The sequence below is a fragment of the Lissotriton helveticus genome, chromosome 9 (assembly GCF_964261635.1).
Source record: "Lissotriton helveticus chromosome 9, aLisHel1.1, whole genome shotgun sequence".
Classification (NCBI taxonomy): domain Eukaryota; kingdom Metazoa; phylum Chordata; class Amphibia; order Caudata; family Salamandridae; genus Lissotriton; species Lissotriton helveticus.
The window spans coordinates 1,118,949,969-1,118,973,354 of NC_136070.1; positions in this window are offsets into that span (position 1 = coordinate 1,118,949,969).

The following is a 23,386-nucleotide window of genomic DNA, read 5'->3' on the forward strand; positions in this document are numbered from 1 at the left end:
TTTCCCCTAGTAGTGATTCCCAGCCCCAAGCTCCAATAGCGGTGCCTTTTCTCTTCTGCAGCGCCTTCCCTTTGATCCCTTACTTTCCCTCCAGCCAACTCCAGCTTCCTTCTGTCTTGGGGCCTACTTGCATCTTTCACAACACCTCAAAAGGGGCTGCTCTAGAAAAATCTTTTGAACTTTCCTGGCTCTCCACAGCATCAGAATAGAAACATCAATCATATTGGCTTTGTCAGTGCTTGTTTATTTTACATTCAGCACTCCATGGGAGTTGATGTGTTTCCTTTCTCCCTCCTACGGTACAATCTTTTCTTTTCTCTGCTCAACATCAATGCCCGTGTTACATTTATTTTTTATTTGTTTATTCACAAGGGCACCTTTAAAGCGCTCCTTAGCTGTTTGTTTTCTTTGTTGTACTTTGTGCAAGCTTTTTTAACATTGTATTTTACAGTTCTAACGTGGCCATTGGCCACGTTAGAACAGTCAGTTCATAATGGACGACGCTTGCGTCAAGACGAAACATGTACGTATGCACCACAACTCAAATGCTGTTGTGCAGGTATGCGCATTAATCCCGCCACATGTATGCACATTGACAGACAACTTGGAATGGGTTTTCTTTAACAGAGCACAATATTTTCAGACATGCCTCCTGCACTTACATCTTGATGCATGCAACATGTTCAATTGGAGAAATGCTTTGGCAATAGTTCAACTTTTTAGAGCCGAGTACTACTGGGTTTGCCAGTGCTTTTCTCAGTAGTTTTCTCTACATGTGATATCCCCCTTGTCCCATCTCTTTGAATTCAGCAACAAATTTGTGTTTTACTGCATTGTTGCTAAAAAAAAAACTCTTAAGTAAAACAGTGAAAAGTTTTGTTATCAATATTTTTCATTTTCTACCATTCAATTTCATTACTTATTTTGTGGTAGTGAGGATCCGTATCCCTAATTGGTGAAAACCAATATGGATGTTCAAGACAAGCAGTCTTCGATGTTCAATGAATCTACAGGCCAATCAGAGATGCTCAGAATGTTGATGTTGTCCAATCTGTGGAAACCTTGATTTGGCAAGTGACAATATAACAAACAATGGGGTGGCATTGCTAAGTAAACAATGGCCTGCATTGCTAAGTAGCATAATTTGGGGGGCAGTATTTAGGTTAAATTGGGTATGTGCAATATATCAATGTGTTTTAATATATGTTAGTGATGCCTCTTAATGATCTGAAATCATGAAGGCTTGGAAGGAAGTTCTGCGAACATGACACTAATTGAGCACTGATATTGTTGTGAAATCAGCATGCTCTTTCCTTGTTAGAGAGCCTCAGATGTTAATAAGACTGACCTGTTTACTAGGCTGTTTGTGCTGAAATTACACAAATAAGGTCAAACAGCAGCATACTTGCTTTCTTTGAAATGCCAGTGTTTCTTTTGTAAATTGGAATACGGCCCAGGCCAACGAGGTTCCAAATGTAAAAGGGATTTTGTTAAAATGTCACACATAATGTGACATATTTTGAGGCTGCCTCTGCGGCGGAAGGTAAGGGGGAGGGCAGTAAATCTGAGCAGCTAACAGTAAAATCCATGTGCAGGCTGACTTTGAAGAGAAGGCTGCATCGACGCACTTCTTGATCATAACAGCTGTCAAGGATGTAAACTGTCCTCTTTCATGGCGCGTGCAGACTGTATCATTGCCGATGAGTGTTATTGCCTGACAAGAAGGTGTCTGAACAGAGAGATCGTGAAATGATTGATATTCAGCAAACCAAGCCTGGGGAGCAGTGTGTACTCTGAGATGCGGCGTCTCCTACAAATCCTTGTACTGCTTTGACAGTTATAGGCTCAAACAAGAAGTAGTTACATAACCAGGAAAAAAAATGGAATGTGTGAAGACGCTGTTCGCTCGTTCGATGGCAATATTTACCGCTTCCCACATTCGCAAGGTGGAAATTACAACCAGAAATGCCGGAAGGGTAACATTAAAGGAAACGAAACAGAAAAGGAAGGGATGTGCAGCGTTGTTACTATCAAAATAGTAGTGTTAAGAGACAAAGGGCTTCACTACAAGGAGCACAGTAATACCTTTTTTCACGCACACAAAATTATTGGTATCCCTGGGGCCTTATTACAGTAAGTGGCCCAGGGGCGCAATGGGTGTTTGTGCCCTGCTTTGCGTGCCCTCAGGGCACTTTTGTATTACAGAGGGGGCACAAATGTTTGTGCGTCCCCTTCAGTAATACTGATAGCCCTTGCATACTTGAAGCGCCACCGCTACCTTCAGGGGGCGTTCCCTCATTTGCATGTGGGCATGTCATATGCAAATGAGGGACTTCCTTTGCCTTTCGGATATTACAGATGCGGGTTCAGAGGCAAAGAAGCTCTCAGGGGGTGCATTCACAATGTGCCACTTTCTAGGTGGAGTACTGTGAGTGTGTCCCGAGACCAGCCGTCTTGAGGGTAAAAAGGGGGTCCTATGGAGCCCCGCCCAGACATCCCCTTGCAGGCGGGTGCCCCACCTGCAAGGGGATCTCTAGTCCTCTTTAAAAGTGCAGGCAAGTTGCCGCCGGCATTGTGAAAACACTGAGCGGCTGCAAGCAGCTGCTCCGTGTTTTTACATGAATGTGCTGCAACTAAGGCATTTTGAGTTTGCGGCTGCCCTAGGGCAGTTCATTCATGGTAATAGGGCACATTTTCATTGTTTGCGCCTGGTGCAAACAATGAAAATGTGTAATACGACCCCTGGTGTCTTGTTATTTCGGGGAGCGGGATTCCAAATATTCTCCTGAGTAGGGTGACCAACTGGCATTGGTGCAAATTCAGGACGGTGAGTGTAAAAATTCAGGACACAAATTCAGGACAGGAGGTCAAAATTCAGGACGAAACTTCAGGACAATAGGTAAGTTTTACAGACACATCAGAGGTCGCGCAATAGTATATAATTAAGCCCAGCCATTTCCAAACATATTCAACCATTTGCAAACCTATCCATCATGTATCCTTCCATCTATCATCCATCCCTTCATCCATCCTTTCACTCATCCATCCATTATCCATCCATCCACCCTTTCACCCTATCAATATGTACACTTATCCATCCACTCTTCATCCCATCCATCCATTAACTCATCCATCCAGCCATTTACCCTTTCACCAATCCAGCCATCCTTTCACTTACTAATCCTTCCACCCATCCACTCTTTTAGTCATCCATCCATCCTCCCTTTCTCTCTCCATCGACCCTTTCACTTAGCCACCCTTCCATCCATCCATCCACCCACCCGCCCATCCATCCATCTACTCATCCACTCATGAATCCATCCATTGACCCTATCACTCATTCATCTATCATTTCACTCCTTCACACATCTATTCATCCTTTTGTCCATCTACCCTCCCTTTCACTCACTCATCCATCCTTACATCCACCCTTTCACTCATACGTACATTCATTCACCCTTGCACTATCAATCCATCAATCCATCCATCATTTCACTCTCCACCCACCCACCCATCATCCACCCAACCATCCACCCACCCACCCACTCATCCATCCTTTCACCCACCCACCATCCAATCCACTCATCCATCCTTTCACCCACCCACCATCCAACCACCCACTCATCCATCCTTTCACCCACTCATCATCCATCCATCCATCCTTCCCCTCATCATCCATCCATCCTTCCCCTCATCATCCATCCATCCATCCTTTCACCCACCCCCTCATCATCCATCCCCTCATCATCCATCCATCCTTCCCCTCATCATCCATCCTTTCACCCACCCCCTCATCATCCATCCATCCACCCTTTTCCTCATCATCCATCCTTTCACCCACCTCCTCATCATCCATCCATCCTTTCACCCACCCCCTCATCATCCATCCCCTCATCATCCATCCATCCTTCCCCTCATCATCCATCCTTTCACCCACCCCCTCATCATCCATCCATCCATCCTTTCACCCACCCCCTCATCATCCATCCATCCACCCATCCATCCTTTCACCCACCCCCTCATCATCCATCCATCCCCTCATCATCCATCCTTCCCCACATCATTCATCCTTTCACCCACCCCCTCATCATCCATCCATCCACCCTTCTCCTCATCATCCATCCTTTCACCCACCCCCTCATCATCCATCCATCCATCCTTCCCCTCATCATCCATCCTCCCCCTCATCATCCATCCTTCCCCTCATCATCCATCCTTTCACCCACCCCCTCATCATCCATCCTTTCACCCACCCCCTCATCATCCATCCTTTCACCCACCCCCTCATCATCCATCCATCCTTTCACCCACCCCCTCATCATCCATCCCCTCATCATCCATCCTTCCCCTCATCATCCATCCTTTCACCCACTCTCCATCCATCCATCCTTTCACCCACCCACTCATCATCCATCCATCCATCCATCCTTCCCCTCATCATCCATCCATCCATCCTTCCCCTCATCATCCATCCATCCATCCATCCTTTCACCCACCCCCTCATCATCCATCCATCCTTCTCATCATCCATCCTTTCACCCACCCCCTCATCATCTATCCATCCACCCTTCCCCTCATCATCCATCCTTTCACCCACCCCCTCATCATCCATCCATCCATCCATCCTTCCTCTCTTGCTCTCATCATCCATCCATCCTCCCCCTCATCATCCATCCATCCATCCTTCCCCTCATCATCCATCCATCCTTTCACCCACCCATCCTTCCCCTCCATCCTTCCCCTCATCCATCCTTCCCCTCATCCATCCATCCTTCCTTCCTTCCACTCATCCATCCATCCTTCCCCTCATCCATCAATCCATCCTTCCACTCATCCATCCATCCTTTCACCCACCCCCTCATCATCCATCCTTTCACCCACCCCCTCATCATCTATCCATCCACCCTTCCTTCCTTCCTCTCATCATCCATCCATCCTCCCCCTCATCATCCATCCATCCTCCCCCTCATCATCCATCCATCCTTCCCCTCATCCATCCATCATTCCTTCCTTCCACTCATCCATCCATCCATCCATCCATCCATCCTTTCACCCACCCCCTCCTCATCCATCCATCCTTCCCCTCATCATCCATCCTTTCACCCACCCCCTCATCATCCATCCATCCATCCATCCTTCCTTCCTCTCATCATCCATCCATCCTCCCCCTCATCATCCATCCATCCTTCCCCTCATCATACATCCATCCTTTCACCCACTCACCCATCCATCCCCTCCATCCATCCCCTCATCCATCCATCCTTCCCCTCATCCATCCTTCCCCTCATCCATCCATCCTTCCTTCTTTCCACTCATCCATCCTTACTCTCATCCATCCATCCTTCCTTCCTTCCACTCATTCATCCATCCATCCAGCCTTTCACCCACCCCCTCATCATCCATCCATCCTTACCCTCATCATCCATCCTTTCACCCACCCCCTCATCTATCCATCCACCCTTCCCCTCATCATCCATCCTTTCACCCACCCCCTCATCATCCATCCATCCATCCTTCCTCTCATCATCCATTCATCCTCCCCCTCATCATCTATCCATCCATCCTTCCCCTCATCATCCATCCATCCTTTCACCCACCCACCCATCCATCCATCCATCCTTCCCCTCCATCCATCCCCTCATCCATCCATCCTTCCCCTCATCCATCCTTCCCCTCATCCATCCATACTTCCTTCCTTCCACTCATCCATCCATCCTTCCCCTTATCCATCCATCCTTCCCCTTATCCATCCTTCCTTTCATCCATCCTTCCCCTCACCCATCTATCCATCCATCCTTCCCGTCCATCCATCATTCCCCTCATCCATCCTTCCCCTCATCCATCCATCCTTTTTTTTTTTTAAAACCTTTATTTGCATCAATAGGATATACATGCGTGGGCCACACAACCAATCCGGCCGGCCATAGGTTAAAAATGACAAAAATCAGAATAAGCGATACAAGGTCAGCTGGCAGGCAGGCAAACATATTCAAAACAGTGCTAAGGAAAGGACAAGCGACATCAACGGCCCAATATCAGGACCAGTGAGGTCCATTTTATAATAAGGGAACAAGGCTCATGGCAGATTCATAAAATACGGGAAAAACAATAAACAGAAATATACCCACGCCAAAATGGGAAGAGGGGGAGGGGAAGGAGGATGTGAAGACACGAGTCGATCGTAGCACAAAACAAGCGCAAAGTATATTAGAGAAGCATACAAGTACTACCAGCATCTCATGCCCCCCACCCAATAACACGCTAACAAATGCAAGGGGAGCGGATAGACTGCACGATCTAAACCTACTCGCCATACTAGCCTGGGGAAAAAGGGGGGGGGGGAAGGGAGGGGAGGGAAAGGGGGAAAAAACAGGGGGTAGACTGAGGAGAGGAAACCAATAAGGGCAGGAACAGGGTAAGGAGAAGAAGGAGAAACAAAGAAAAAGAAATATAAAAGGAGAGACACAATCGTGCAAGATGGGCGCCACCCCGGGCCAAGCGTCCCGCGGCCAATAATACAGAAGAAAGTGGAGAGCTGGCAAGAAGTAGGGTACGGCAGTCGCGACGGAAACACCGAAGCTGATAAAAGTGGCAGAGCAACAGACCCCAACCCACTATGCCAGAGAAGCGAGGACAGAAGCGGCACCTCTATAAAGGGATAGAAAAGGGCCATAGAACCAAAAAAGAAAACATCTGAAAGACCCCGCCCTCCCGTCCCACCCCGCACCCCTGCAGAAGGCTACGGCCTACCCTCCAAACAGCGTGCCTGTCGCCCTAATCCGAGACCCGAAATATAGTAAAGAAAGAAAGTAGAATAAGGAGACAAAAAGAAGAAGGAAAGGGATTATGAAACAAAAATAAGATGTGAGGGAGGAGCCAAAGGGTACGAACAAACACACTCGGCCACGACCCTCCCCGGACCATCAAATGAATAACTATCAAATCAGTACTACACCTTCACATACAGCAATAACCCGCAGGGGGGGGAGGGGGAAATTTGAACGTTTCACAATGTCGAAAGTACAAGCATCAGTGCAAAGGACAAGTAAACCAGCAGTCTATCAGTGTTGCGCAACTTACCCCCAGCCCTTCCTAACCACGAAACCAACCCAATAAAGTATAACATGGAGCGGACCACCCAGCACAGAATAATCGCAATGTTGACCAGGGTTACGGCAGTGATGTAGATTAGGGAGAGCCACCATACCAATGAAATACAAAAAGTCAATGAAGCCAGTCAATTGTAGCAGCAACGACAGGGCAAGCAAAGGCAAGCCGGAGTCCAGTTTCGCAGTTCGACAATGCAAAGGTACCCCTCCAGGGCAAAAGTTCGAATCCATCGAAGCGGGAGCAAACAGCGGTCCACCATAGTTCCCAGTGGTCCGGGATGGAGCAGATCTCCGCGTCGTGTGCAAGTCCTCGAAGTCCGGACGGTGAAAAAGCGGAGGTTCAAAAGCCACCGGCCCATCAAGCGGCCGAAGAACAGCGGCAGCAACTCCTGGCGCAGCCGAAGGGGGCGAAGCAATGGAGGCATCAGGACGATAGGGGTGCATGAAAGAGCGGCGACCCAAAATGGCGGCGGGCCGCATAGGGTCGGTAGAAGCACCGGGGGCCAAGACAGCGTATAAGGACATCAAGGCGTCTAGGACATATCCGAGCGTGGGCGCTCGAGCACACGCCCAGGCCCCCGCGCAATCCGGCCAGCAAAGTTCTTCGGTGCAGAGCGGAGCACCCCCCGCGTTGTCGGTAGCCATTTTGTGAGTTTCGCCACCCCGCACTCCACCGCGGGCTCCCAAACAGTTCCCAAATGTAGGACTTTACAGACCTCCGGAGGTTCGCAACAACGGCCTCACCGGCACAGAACGGGTAGGCGCTCGATGGGGGGGTGCCCCCTCCGAACAGCGGCGGGCCCCACAAGCAGAGCCAGGCACGGGGTCCAGGGCTGCCGGACAGAACAAAGGCGAAGGGACCCCTTCACACAGTTAGCCCCCAACACATCTCGTCCCCCTCCAGCCGCACGGTCCACAAATCGGGGCCGGTTCAGGATCACCGGGGCATACACACAACGGCTCCCACCAGTGGCTCACTCTCGCGGCCGGGGCCTGCAATCTCAGCACCGCCGGTCGGGTCCCACAGGCGAGGTCCCGGTCTCGAGCGCCCGGAGGCCCCAATCTTTCCGAGGGCACAGCTGCGGACCCACAGCACGCAGGAGCTTCCGGACCAGACGGTGAGTAAGAGTGGGTCGTTAAATTCCAAAATCTGTAGTGAAGTAGCGTCGCAGTACAGGATATATTGCAGGATATTCGAGGTTGGCCGGAGGGCCGACGGAGCCGAGCTAAAAGGCGGCCATTACGCTCTCAGGCTAGGCTCCTCCCTTCCATCCATCCATCCTTGCCCTCCATCCATCCTTCCCCTCATCCATCCATCCTTCCCCTCATCTATCCTTCCTTTCATCCATCCATCCATCCTTCCCCTCATCCATCCATCCTTCCCCTCATCCATCGTTCTCCTCATCCATCATCCAGCTACCCTTCCACCCATATATCCAGCTATTTACATTTTCTCTCATCCATCCTTCCCCTCACTCATCAATCCATTAATCCTCTCATTATCCATTTATTCAATCTTTCATTCATCCTTTCACTAATTCATCCAGCCATCCACCCATCCCTTCACTTACTTACTCGCCCACCTTTCCATATTAATTTGAGCTTAGCCCTTTTGTGAAGAGGCCCATCAGGAACTTCACCCTCGCTGCAGGAGCCGTTCCAGGACTGGGACAGAAGCCACCCAGGGCGGAGACAGGATCCACACAGGGGGGGACAGGAGCCATCACAGGCAGGGGCGGGGGAGGGGGACAGGATCCACCACAGTAGGGGGACAGAAGCATTCACAGGGGGGGGGGACAGCAGCCACTACAGGCGGAGGGGAGGGGGGACAGGAGCCATCACAGGAGGGGTAACAGGATCCACCAGGGTGGACACAGGGGTGGTCATGCAGCTTGTATCATCTTGGGCTCCTCGCCCCCTCCTGCACAAGACTTTGAGATGACAGGCTCTGTGTCCAAAATGCCACCCCCCACTTTGATGTACAGTACTTACAGGAGATACTCTAAAAGAACTGGTTTAACTGATTGTCCTCCATAATTTGTTAATCAGTGTGGGTGCGATTGTGCCATTTCTTAATTGTATTACATTATAGACTGCATGTTTGAAGAACCGAGATTTGCTTACAATTTAGTGACAGTAATTAAGCTTTGTGACGAGAGATAACCACATGCTGCCTCTGTGTAATCTGGCTGAGTCTAGGATGTTTGGGGCCCTGGGTAGAAATGGAATGTGTGAGGCCCCCTCTAAATTGCAGAGACATGACGCATTCAGGGCTGTTTGCATCTGAATAGTGCCCCTGCTCCTGAAGCTGCAGCCCCCCCCTCTCTCAGTCACCTTCAAGCACCTCTTAACAGCTCATCAAGGGCTGAAGTCAAGGGCTGGAGGTGTGAGGGTTGCCATCCCGCTGTGCCTCTCCAATGCTGCGGGGGTATCTGAGCTTTGGAACAGCATCGGTGTCAAGAAGGGAGGTTGGTGGAAGCTGTGCCTGGTTAAAATTACAGACAAATGGCGTCCGTTAAAGAATCCTTCATGGACAACGGACAGACGGCCAAAATTACGGACTGTCCGTGAAATTTACGGACGGTTGGTCACCCTACTCCTGAGCGGCCACAGAGAAATGGAGAATTGCTGTTGCAATTAGGAAATCCATATGTAAATAAGGTAGTGAAACCCTATTTTTAGCCTTTTCCCACCCAGCGATTTCACAAACTTTAAGGTGTCGAATGGCTGGGGTACAAAGCAGTAGGACCGATTACCAGGAATGCGATATTCCTGCTGTATTTGAAAATCTTGATTTGGTCAGAAAAAAAAATTCTGACCCAATCTGGAACACAGGACTTATTTCCACAGGTCTTGTAATGAAGCAGGAAGTGAAATACTCCACACTCTGTCCTTGGTTTGGTTTAAGTGTTGTTAGGAGATTCCCAATTGGTGAACAATTAAGAACAGTATGTTCACTTCTTAAATATGAATTTTAACAAAAAAACGATAATAGAGAATTAATAATTGTGATAAATGTCCTACAGTGTTCAGACCACACGAGACTGCAATTAATAATACAGATTTAATGAATTTGTAAATACATTAAGTGGTGACAGCTTGTGATCCTATCAATGCAATTAATCACAAAGATAATTTAATTCAACTTCATAGACATCCTCCGGAAACATATGTTGTTTCTTTTCTTGTTTTTCTAATGACTGTATAAATGGCAATTAAAAAAAAAACTCCATTCTGAAAATTCAGCAAGCAACATCAAGTACATATTTTGGATCTAGTCGAAGATAAAGAGCAACTGTGATGTAGGAGACTTATGTAAATCTCGTGGTTCTATTAATACAGTACTTAGAAACGTCAGCGTTAAAACTCTGACAAAATACCGCACATATGTTGTACAGTCATTAACTAAAAGGATTAGAGAAGAAGTTTTAGAAAGTTGGGATTAAAATCATTGGTCATGTTAAAAAAACGTTATTTCATGTACTCTTCCCATGTGGAAATTTGGTTGTGTCTGGTGTTCTAATCACTACTGTTAGATATGGGGTTTCTAGTTGGCTAAGGTTTACACCGAAGCCAGGCAGAAGCCCCCCCACCTTTGTCAGGGTAAGTTAGAAACACTACTAGGATACCCTGTGCTTACCCTCCGAAAGCTTGGCACAGAGCAGGGAGCCCTATCTCAAATGTCAATGTGTAAAGTACTTGTTCAACACACACACACACATACACACACAGTAACACAATTAATACACCACAAAAGACTCCATCCTGGTTTAGGAAAATAGCTTTCTGTATTCTGAGCAAGACAAGACCAAAACAATAAAAATCACATGTATACTTTACGAGTTATGCACGTTTAAAAACCACATTAAAATCCAAGTTATCAATATCTTAAATATTTGAGCGAATACTTTGACATCCAGAGGGTTATTTGTTATCACTCGGGACCAGGGTGCCTGACCGGAGACCCTCTACAGAGGCTCTTAATTATATGAGCGTTTAGTCACCCAACAACGAAAGGTAGCAACAGGAATCTTCAAGACCAGTGCGTTTAGTTAATCTCAGCCACTCGTGCACCCACACTCACTAATTATGGGTTTCCCCTGGGCCCGCTGCTCACTGTAACTTGTTGGTGGGGGCACCAAAGCTAGAGGAGAACCCAGCGTTGATGGGGCAGCACAAACACAAGGGGTGGTAGTGTTGGCGGGCCTTGTGAGCTGGGCCCACATCATTGAGTGTGGCTTCCTCTAGGATCTCCTCAGAGATCCAGTACTTATACTCAAAAGTGCCTTTGAAGTTGAGGTGACTTCAGAGCAAAGTCTTTGAAGTGCACAGGTCCCCTTTCAGCCCAGTCTTGTCGGCCAGGCTAACCCTGGAGGATTGATCAGTGCTTTGTGTGAGGGCAGGACACTACCTTGTAAAGTGTTCGTGTCAGTCCCTCCCCTTCCCTCTGCCTAGGAAGACCCATCTGCATGCAGAAGAATGCAGATGTTGCTGAGGATCCTGTGTTTGTGGATGTCTAGAGGGAATGCACAATCAATCAATACATTTATAGAGGGCACAACTTACCCGTGAGGGTCTCAAGGCTCTAGGGGGGGTGCTGCTATTGCTCGAACAGCCAGGTCTTGAGGAATCTCCTGAAGGCCAGCAGGTCCTGGGTCTGTCATAGGTGGATGGGGAGGGTGTTCCAGATCTTTGCAGCGAGGTGAGAGAATGATCTGCCACTGGCAGTCGCTCGACGGATGTGGGGGACGGTGGCGAGGTCAGCGGAGCGAAGCTGGCGGTTCGGGGTGTAGAAGGTGAGTCTTTCGTTGAGGTACGCTGGTCCGGTGTTGTGGAGAGCTTTGTGAGCGTGGGTGAGGAGCTTGAAGGTAATCCTCTTGTTGACGGGGAGCCAGTGTAGGTCTTTCAAGTGGGCTGTGATGTGGCTGTGGCGGGGGATTTCGAGGATGAGGCGTGATGAGGCATTTTGAATGTGTTGTAGTCGTTTCTGGAGTTTGGCTGATGTTCCTGTGTGGCGAGCGCTGCCGTAGTCCAGTCTGCTGCTGACGAGGGCCTGAGTGAGAGTCCTTTGGTACCGGCGGGGATCCATCTGTAGATCTTGCGGAGCACGCATAGGGTTTTGAAGCAGGAGGAGGAGACGGCGTTCCCTTGCTGTAGCTATCTCCCCAAACCCAGACGTGTATTGGAGACAGGCTGAAAGGCACACAACGAGCTAAAAGCAGAGAAATGCCCACTTTCTAAAAAATATATGCTCTTTTTTCCACAGAACTGACCCCAGTCTATGGCCCCCCGTAAAACTAAAAGATTGAGTTTGAGTTCTTGCGCGAACAAGAAATAAACGCAAAGCTTGGATAGAATGACTACCATCAGACCCATGAAATTCGGTATAGGAGCAAAAAAACTGAATAAGATAATTGTCTCTTCCAGAGTACTCAAGTTGTTGGCCGCCATCCATCTGTTGGAATTCACTAAACGCCCACAATTTAAAAATCTTCTAATAGGTATGAAATGTAGCCATCAGACAATGATGGAGGCTGCGTGGGAAGGTCAGAGAGACCATTGCTGATTAGTTTTCAAATGTATTTTTACTTTGCTTCATAGATTGCCCTACTGTGTCCATAATAAGAAGCCCTGATGAAAGCTCGCGAAGAATTTATACGTGGCTGGAAATGCGTCGGCTCATTCTTAAATTGAAAATCTTCTTATTGTTTTACAACTAGGCAACTAACGGCTAGGTTGGTTAGTGTGATGAATCAACTGAGCAACATGTCTTTTTGAGGAATTTGGTCACGCACACATAAATGAAAGATAGTGTGTTACAGTGAATATTGTGATTGTGAAGCAATTTTTTGAATTTTTGGTATTTTCGTGTGTTTACTCCTTGTCAAATTGAATTTGTCCAAAGTTATTTCTATATGTTTGTATGCAAAGTGTTTTTATGGCATAAACTATGTGTTCTTCTGTGAGTAGAAGAGATTTCCTATTTAAAAATATCTAAAACAAAAAACAAGAGGTTGAATAAAAGAACCTAACCACAAAAAGAATATAGTGTGGTTTTTTCAAAAATAAAAAGTGGGAATTCGGGTACCTTTCCGTTTCCTCACTTTCTAAAAGTGGCATTCCTAAACTAGTAATGCCTAATCGCACTTTACCAGTGAAGAGTATTTTTCATTAACAATCCAAAGATATAATACATAAAGCAGCTACTCATCTGCAATCAGGAATTTCAGATTAAAAGTATTGTAAGGAATCCTCATTGTTAACCTATGAGAAGAGCACGCCTCACCGTAGTGAAAATCGAGTTTGAGTGTTTGTCACTACCAGGAAATGTAAAGCACACAGGTACATGTCCTACCTTTTACTTACATAGCACCTTGTCCTTAGGATTACTTAGGGCCTACCTTGGGGGGTGACTTATCTATACTACTATTATAAAGAGAGAACTGTGTCCTTTGAGCCAGGTAAACTCGAAAAGTACACCACCTATCAAAACACCCAAGACATCTTTGAAAACCTCAGGGCAAGCAGAAGGACATAGGCTATTAAAAATAAAAAATATACGTTGTTTAAAAAATGTCGAAATAAAAATAAAGTAGTCCCTTGCAAGTAGCGCCGGCCGCAACGTCTGCGTGATGACATCATTTGCGTTTGCGCTCCCTGGCAACACTTCCTGAAATGGCGCCGAAGATCGCGACCTGCTGGGAGGACTGCCGCGGCCCTGCTTGCTGCTGGGTGAAGTGGCGGCCTGTGCAGGCGGAGCGCCTGGAGTGGGACCGGCGGCTGAGGTAAGGATCAGGGTCTCCGGGACACGGGCGGGAGGGGGCCGGGCCGGAGCCGGGCTGGGGCGGGAGGGGGCGGGAGGGGGCCGGGGCGGGAGTGCACGCAAGCCTCAAATGCTGCCCCCAGCCCCTTTTTGCCCCAGGCAACGCTGGGGCGGGCTGCTAGTATGTAATAAAAGGAGAGTTTACGACTTGGCAAGTAGTTTTAAGGGCCAAGTCGAAGTGGCAGTAAACTGCACACACAGGCACTGCAGGGGCTGGCCTGAGACAGGTTTGAAAGGCTGCTTCTGTGGGTGGCACAATCATCGCCGCAAGCTGACTAGTAGCATTTAATTTACATGCCATGGGTTTGTGGTTTACCACTTTACAAGGTACTCATAAGTAAACTAAATATACCAATCACATATACACCAATTACATGTTTAGGAGAGAAGCACAGGCACTTTAGCACTGGTCGACAGTAGTAAACTGCACAGCGTTCTAGAGCCAACAAGAACAAGGTCAAAAAAAGAGGCAAAGGAAGGCAAACGTTTTGGGGTAACCCTAAAAAAGTGCAGTTTCCAACAACTACTGTATTCACATATTCTATAATAAAAAAAATCTTTAGCTTGTCTAAAAAATCCAAACCAAGTCCAAAAAGGAAACTTGTAGATATAATACCTTAAAAGTGGCTAATGATTTGTACTGTTCAAGAATCAACTTTGAGCAGAAAGCAAATATTTATTTTGTCAAATGCCCACAAAGGTCAGCAGTGCATTCCCTTTTGCAATTAAAAGGAAACAAGCCTTGCGGTCGCTTTTCCAGATTTTTTTTCTTTTAGAAAGGCTTTAATTTTAAAAGGAAAGCATCTACAGATCTGAAGCGGAAAAGTGAAAATGTGTAGGGAGTGTTCTTAACGAAAGCATAACCCAGTAAAAAACCTTGAAGTATGCAGTGTTTCTGTTCAGAAAGGAGTACGGTTTTCACCTGCAGGGGACCTCACAACTCCATTTCAGATCTGCAGCAAAATGTTCATGTAAAATGGATTTTAGGATATCTTCGGAGCTGTTCCAGCTTCCTGTGCCCATAGACTGTTAATTCCCCCATCCACAGGAGGCATGTTCAACAGCAGCACACTGGAGAAATATCCATTTGTAATCGACTAGTTTTCTTCTATGATATCAGCTTCCGGTGCTCCAGGAACTTCTGCACCCTTAAACAACAAGGAAAGTTCCTCATGTGCAAGCAGGATTCCATGGTAGCCGCTACCCTCTCTCATCTTTGAAGGTCAGCAAGAGATAGTGTCAGTAGTCCTGAAGGCAACTTTCTGGACACAGGCAATGCTGGAGACCTCTCTCTACTGTCTTCTATCAGGCCAGCCGGAATTATTCAGTGCAACAGAAGTCTTCTGTTTATTTGTTCTAGGTTACTCTCTCCTGGGAGTGGGGCAAGAATGAGATTTAAACAAAAAAAACAGCCAGATGCTGGTAATGATGAGGTTGTTTATAGCACATAGCCACCCTCAGGGCTTCCCAATGCTCAATGCTGAACCTATAAAAAATGATTGGAGTGACAACAGAAGTGAATAACCAATTCTTGGGCTGTTTCTAAAATGAGAAGTTCTGCTACCTGCTAAATGTCAGCAGAAATACTGTTGCAGGTTTCACACTCATGATTCCTAAATCCATAACCTGCACCATGTAGAGCTGCATAAAACCTTTGCAGGGAGTTGTAAAAAAATTGGTTGTTCTTTTAAACACACCAGGTGTGGCTGAGGCCTGATCAGCATGCCTTAGATGCTTAGGCTAAGGCTGATGCATGTGAATTTGGACAATTACCTGGTCAATATGCTTGGTCTATTGCTCATTCCTTGGTTAAACTTTTTTCTGGGAAGAAGGATTACTTACCCACAGACAGATTCAATAACACAAGGTGTCAGGCCACTATGATACCTGACGAGCAGATCAGTGAGCTGGTAATACATGACTTCAATTAGTTCCACCAAATAAGGATTATGAATCTCTTCTTCGGTACTGAGGATGCGGACATTTCAGACCTTGGTTTTTCCATTCTGAATTTGCTTTTCCTTATTGATTGATTGAACATTGCCTGAAATTCTGAATGTGCAATTTCAATTTGGCTGTAAACCTTCTGCCAGCAAAAGCAGAAATCACAATATTGGATATACTTCTAAAGAATTGGAAAGGAGGACATACCTCAATGTGACATATTTTTAGGTGGTGGCATTGATGAGGTGCTCGTTTAACTGGCCAAAATAGATATGAAACCAATGTATGACAAACTCCAGAAAACATTTCTGACTTGTACTATTAATTTGGGAGAGAAGATTAATTTTCAAATAAAATAGAATTCACAGTTGAGGCGTCCCCTTACTACATCTTACTACATTTCGCTACTGGACACTGTTGTGAGCAGTCCCATTCTCCACAAACCATGAGAATTTATATAGATATTAGTAGTTTCACAAGAACTAGGATAGTTGATGATTTCCTTCAGGGGTTGTATCTGGGTTCAAAAGAACTACGACAAAATGTATAAAGGTTTAGGTTAATATCCGTATGTAAATTGTGCGGCTGAAAATTAGTTCAGACTCCCAATGGAATGAGTAAGGGTTTTTGGAGGTCTGGCCAGGGGCTGCTCCTCCATGTGGACAGAGGAGTGTCGCCCACTGCTTTCTCACAGTTCGAGAAGCAGTAACATAAAATGGTATTATAAATACCATTTTATGTTTCTGCTTCTCGCACTGCTAGAAAGCAGAAGGGTTTGGTTGGGATCAGGTGAGTGGGCAGTCTGCTCCAGGGCAGGGTAGGAGTCGCTTGCCCACTGTTGAGGGCGCTGACTGTTTGGTCGGCCCTAGGGCCGACCAAACCAGCCATAGGCACTCTCCCTTTTCTCCATTTAGGCTGCATGGAGAAAATGGCCTCCCCATAGATGTCTGTTTGGTAGGCATCCCAGCCAACCACAAAGCTGCCATTGCAACTTTGTGATTCATTTAGGGGAGGGGAGGGAGGCTGCCCACTTCCTGAGAGGACTCGGAGCAGTGACGATGTGACACAGGACCAGACGGGCTGGCGAAGGTAAGTTTGTATTTAAAATTAATCCCGCCCGAAACCTGACCTCCGCCCTCCCACCCGACCCCCTGTGAGTCATGCTGCCCGTGACTGGCGGCCTCATGCAGAAATATATCTTTTAAGAGGCCTCCAATCAATATGTTTATTGTTCTGTGCTAAAAGCTAGCACAAGTACATCTCGAAAATGGAAATAAGTGTTGTAGCTTCATTCAGTGCTTTTGAAAATTAGCAAAAAGTGATGCAGAATTGGCAAAATATATGAAATGCTGTAAACTATATGCCTTAAAGAAATAAGTATTTTTTGAGACATCTATCTTGAGGACTGCAACAGGAGGAACTGTTTACAAATTTGATGTTAACATTTATTTAAGGAAATATACTGGTAGGCATATTTGTTATTGTGTGTCTTAACAACATTCATGTTTTCAAAGTTAATTACTGATTACATTTTCCAGGTCAGAAAGAGCTACAGCAAATGTAAAATGCACTCTAAATCGCTTTGGCTTCACAAGCATAGTATATTATTAGGTCTTTGAATGTGTTTATTTAATCATCCATATTATAAATAAGGACAGAACGGTGTAGCTGGGAACCATGTGAGACAGACACACTGTATCTTAGCTCTTCCAGCTACTGGGAACATCATTAGAAATCCTGCTTCACATTACAAATGTGAAAGTGAAAAAAGCCATGCAGAATGAAGACTTGGTCGGAACACTTCATTCAGGACAGAAATTCTAAATTTCCTCCAGTTGTGATCTGAGGCTCAGGAAGATGATGCACCACAAGGAAGGATATGGGATGCACCACAAGGAAGGAAATGGGGTTCTGCAGGCTGATAGAGATCTGCAACTCATGCTGGCAACAGCTGATGAAACGATCCTTGGTCAAGGCTGGGGACAAAAGGTGATTGCTCTGATGAGTGCAAGGGCATCTTAAGGATTTTTGGGGGCCCTTGGCCAAATGTATTTTGGGGCCCCTTTTTCGGAACAGCTTCGAATTTGTGATCTAATTTCAGCTTTTTCATGCAGTCTTTGGTTAGGTCATGGAAAGTGTGCAGGCACACTCATCTAATATTCAGGGATAGTGACGTGTGTTTCTAATATTGTACTACAAATAATCTCTGTGACACCCTCCCATTACTCATATGTGAGACACTGTTTTTGTCTGTTAGATTTGGGGGTCTCTAGTTGGCATAGGTAGGTACTTGTGACAAATAGGGACCCTTGCCTCTAGTCAGGGTAAGGGGGTACACTCCTAAAATAACCCCTGCTCACCCCCTTGATAGCTTGGCACGAGCAGACAGGCTTATCTCAGAGGCAGTGTGTAAAGCATTTGTGAACACATACAGTAATCAAGTGACATCACTACAGATGACACCACCCAAGTTGTATATTAAAAATAAGTATTTTTATATAGATTTAACACGAGACCATAAACGACAAAAATCCACAATACTGTACTTAAACTGGCAGAATTAGCTTAGTTCTCTTTAGATCTTAAAATGCGACAGTTTGAGTCAATGTACTTTCAGATGTGACACGCAGGGCAATGAAAGTGTTGCAGGAAGGATGATGTGATAGTCCCTTACACGCAAGGACGGTGATGCATTGGAGATCTGGTGCAAAGAAACAAAGATGGTGCTTTTCTTCTTGATGCAACACTCTCACAGGTGATGCGGCGCCGTCTGCTGCAACGTTGATCCTCTCATCTGGCAATGTAAGTTGCTTCTACAATGATGCAAGCCGCGACAGGCCCTGCGACACTCTTCTTGGTGATGCGGCGGCGTCTGCTGCGACGTCGATCCTCTTCTCTGGTGATGAGCCGCGACAGGCCCTGCGACACGCTTCTCGGAGATGTGGAGGCGTCTGATGCAACGTCGATCCTCTTCTCCGGCGATGAGCTGCGACAGGCCCTGCGACACGCTTCCCAGTGATGCGGCGGCGTCTGCTGCGACATCGATCCTCTTTTCCTGGCGATGCGAGGCTCTTCCGTGGACATGCGATGACTCAACTATTCTTCTGGAACACGTTTCCCGGAGATGCGGCAGCATTTGCTGTGACGTCGATCCTCTTCTCCGGCGATGAGAGGCGCTTCGTGTTGTGAAGCGGCAGCAGCAGTTCGGCAACACGCTTCCTGTTCTTGAGTTGCTCCCAGCTCCTTGCGACATGCAAGTCCTCAAATAGTCCAGCACAACTGCAGGCACGTCAAGAGAACTCTTGGTGACTGGTGGGTGAAGTCTGTTGTCCCTGAGACTTCAGCAGGAGGCAAGCTTTGTTCTCAAGCCTTTGGAGAACCTTCACAAGTTGAATAAAGTGCACACAAAGTCCTTTCTCCTTTCTTTGGTAGTCAGGCAACCACTGCAGGCCAATCCCCCAAGCAGCACTTCAGCTTAGGGATAGTCTCTCCTCAGTTTCTTCTGGTTCCTCTCCTCAGCAAAGGTTTCTTCCTCTTGTCCAAAAGTGATCTAATTCTCTGGGGTTTGGGTCCCTTCTTTTATACACAGTTTCTCTTTGTCCTATGAAGACAGAGAGGCCTTTGCCTAGTCCAAACCAGTTCTGGTAAGTCCTGGAGCGTTCTGTTTACATGACTCCTTCTTTCCTTTCATAGTGCAGGGCAGAGACATCAGACGCAACACAGGAGGTGGAACCTGCATTGTGGAGGAAAGGCATAGTCCTATTCAAGTCCCAGGTGCCACTCCTCCCTCCCATCTAGATGCAGATCTCTCAATTCACCATTGGGCTGACTCACCCTGTCTCCTGGAATCCCCCAGCCCCTGTCACTTAAACTCCAGACAAGGAATACACAACCTAGCAGAGGCAGGCTCGGACAGTTAGACAAGAAAATACCTACTTTCTAAAAGTGGTATTTTCAAACACAGAATGTTAAAACCAACTTCACTAAAAGATGTATTTTATCATTCTGGCATGCTAAACTCGATTTTCTACCTAGTTCCCTGAGTCAGTTAGGATTATAAGATGTAATAACCTAACTGCCCATTCCGGCCTATGGGGAACAGGCAGCCTTGCAATAGTGAAAAACAAAAATGGCTGTAATTCACTATTAGGACATGCCACACACAGCAGGGCTTGTCCTACCTTATACGTACAATGTACCCTGCCCTTGGGCCTACCATAGTGGTGTCTGACATGAAGAAATTGGAAGGTTTAGTGAATGACAAGTGAGTGCACGTGCTCAGTCAACATGGCAGTACCAGAGTGCACACAGGCTCTGCAATGGCAAGCCTTATACACACTTTTACAGGCTGCTTCTGTGGGTGGCACAACCAGTGCTGCAAGCCCACCAGCAGCATTTGGTTTACAAGCCCTGGGCACTCCTGGTGGACTGTACTAAGGTCTGACAGGTAAACCAAACCAGCCAATCATGGAATCCCTAATCCATACATCAATTTACAATAGGGAGCCCTTGCACTGTGGCACTGGAAAGCAGTAGCACAGTGCCCAAAGCATCTAACACCAGCAAAAACACATGAGGCAACAACAAAAATGGAAGGGAGACCCATGCCAAGGTGCCAGGTCTAACAGTCTAAAATACCTTTTTCATGCATGTTGCATGAAACTAACACATTTCTCTGCAAAATGTGTAATGGACTCTCACATCACCCACAATAAAAATGTACGGTCATCAGGGCAAGACTCTGCAGAATAGAGCTGTCTCTAGATTGGCGTCCCTTGAAACAATGGGGTCCTGGGCTAGAGCCCACTTTGCAAATGCCTTAAAATGTCTCTGGATGAGTGACTGGCTACGGTGCTCTAGGGTCATAGGTGGGAAGACTTACAAGTGCCTTCAAAAAGAATCTCTGACACTCTGAGTATTGGTTAGGGGAGAAGCACAGGTAATAAGAAATAGTGTCTGTGTAAAGCTGGGCTCTGCTGAGGGCCTGGTCTGAAGGGTGGTATCTGCAAGAGTGGGTAAGGAAATCTGAGATTGGTATGGAGGAAAGGAGGCAGCAATGACCCTGAAGGTGTGGAACAGCTTTGCTCAAGGGCCCTTGGTGGTCAATATTAATTGGCATCATGTGTTGCCCTTGGAGCTCTGTGCTGAGACAGCCAGTACAGATTGTCTGAAACACTGTGTGTGTGTTGAAGACTAATGGGATGGTGGTGGATTGACCCAAGTCAAAGCTGAATATGTTGTAGGTAATTTCAACCCTTTCTCCATCTGTAAGCATGGGCTCCTATTCGGTGGTTTTAAAAGGAACCTGTAGCCCCTTCATCAATAATTGCTCTAGGATTGAGTGTGGGTCCTGCAAAATGGAATCCCCTGGGAATAGGGCGCTTGAACCTGAGCAACGTGAATGCAGTCAACACAGAATATTTGAGTGCTATATCTGTTGACTGGTGGCTCACAATTTGTTGTCTGGAACAAGTCTGAATCTACTGTAGATAGGGATTTTATTGTTTGCACTCTTCTCCTTTGTGAGGAAATAGTGTTTATTATATGGTGCAGATGTGTGACCTTACCGTATAATACACCACCAACCCCTTTAGGAGCAGTCCTGTTTTGTTTCTTTTACCACAGCTCATCCCTAGGTAGTTGTGGCTCTAAATAGTCTGGTATACACAAAGGAAAACCAATATGCATTTATACAGCACCAAAGCAACCGATTAGAAATAAACTCAACACTCAAGAAATCTGACACAAAAGTATACCACATAGGGTATATTTTAATGAATTTATGGACACTAAAACAAAAAAGGCCACTGGAGGGTTCCAGAGATATGGTTTCCAGAAAAACACATTAAATCAGGACATTTCAGTTAACTGGTAACAAACATTGAAAATTCAACAAATTTGGCTCTTAGAAACTTTTTAAAGAAAATCTTTGTCAGATTGGAATGTGGTTCCTTAGTGTTAATTTGGATGGCCAACTCCAGCAGGGAGCCAGTCAATGGGAACCAGCAAAGTCCAACAGAACAGTTGCCTCCTTAGGATAAGCAGACTTCAGTCCAGTTCCAGCATCAGCCATATTGCCATTGAACTCTAAGGAGTGGTCCTGATACAATGGATAGAGGATGCTGAAGATGCAGTGCAGTCGACATCTGTCTACCTGGGCTACGCTTCTGTCCAAGATCCTGGTGAGGTGATTCTTACCACAGGGGTCGACATCCCACAAAGTCTTTGGGTTAGCAGAAGACATGCCATTTGGGTAAAAGCCAATCAACCATGTGCATTTTTAAGGGTCAGAGGATATGCATTGAGTCTTTAGAACCATTACACCAGTGCCTACTAGACAAAAAGGGGACAAAAGTAGGATGAAACCCGCAAAAAGCCTGCTTCTTCACATCCCTCCCCTTTGGTTGGATGGATGGTCCTTCAATGAGTTGTTTGAACATACAGTCTGTGGTGGGTGGAGATGTGTGGTTATCCATGGGTCCTCCTTTCCTAGGGGAATTGAGGAAGGGGACTCCAAACAGGAAGCTGTGACTGGGTCTTGTAGCTGACTGTTAGAAAGTGGCTTATTGGCGGGGGTAAGTATGCACTTGCGACTAGTAATAAGGCCACCAACGGGGTATAGGCTCCAGTAAAGATCTCAGTAAACTAGTCCCTAGCTCAAGCCTAGGTAGCTAACAATGAGCAGCCAGGCCTAACTTAGGAGACAGGAGTGTAAAGTATTTAAAAACACCAATATGTTAAATAAGTAAGCCACAAAACACAAAAAAATACCACACCAATATATACAATTGGTTATATTTTCACAAACAAATAGACACCAAAACAACAAAAATCCAATGTAGGGAACCGGAGATATGACTATTTAAAGATTAACCACCTTACAGTGCTTAAAAAACAATAGCACCACCTTGGGACAAAGTCAAAGATTGGGGCTGACCGTGATGGAGCTCTGGTTGGATATACTATGTGGATGGCCTCAGTAAAAATGTTACCTTGTCCCAGGCCTGAACGTATCCTCAGGATCGAACCGATGCTCTAAGGGGTCCACCTCCCAACTGCCCCAAGTCTGGATACAAGTACACACAGACTAAAGGGTGGTTAAGCGGGGGAAGGAAACGATGGGGACAGCAGGGAGGGAGACCTGTAATGAGACACAAAAGAAAGAAAGAGAATAGTAAGTACTACTATCTGACGACTCCCTATGTATATCTACGGTAGTCATTCATACTTTCACTAACCTGTAAAGAAAAATACGCATCTGAGCTTGCATCTCTAAATATCATACATAATTCTGTAACACAGAAAGAGATTTATCAGATCACATTTTCTCATACCAAACTCTACACAGAGTATCATGGTCTTGTGAGTCTACCTGTATTCATGAGGTACTTTCAGTGGCTGAATCAAACACACAGTCTGGACACCCCTGTAGTCAAATAAGAAAAGCAACAGTGCAGTGAATGGGCAGCAGCGTGAAGGGGAATATAAATATGCACATAAGGAATCAATT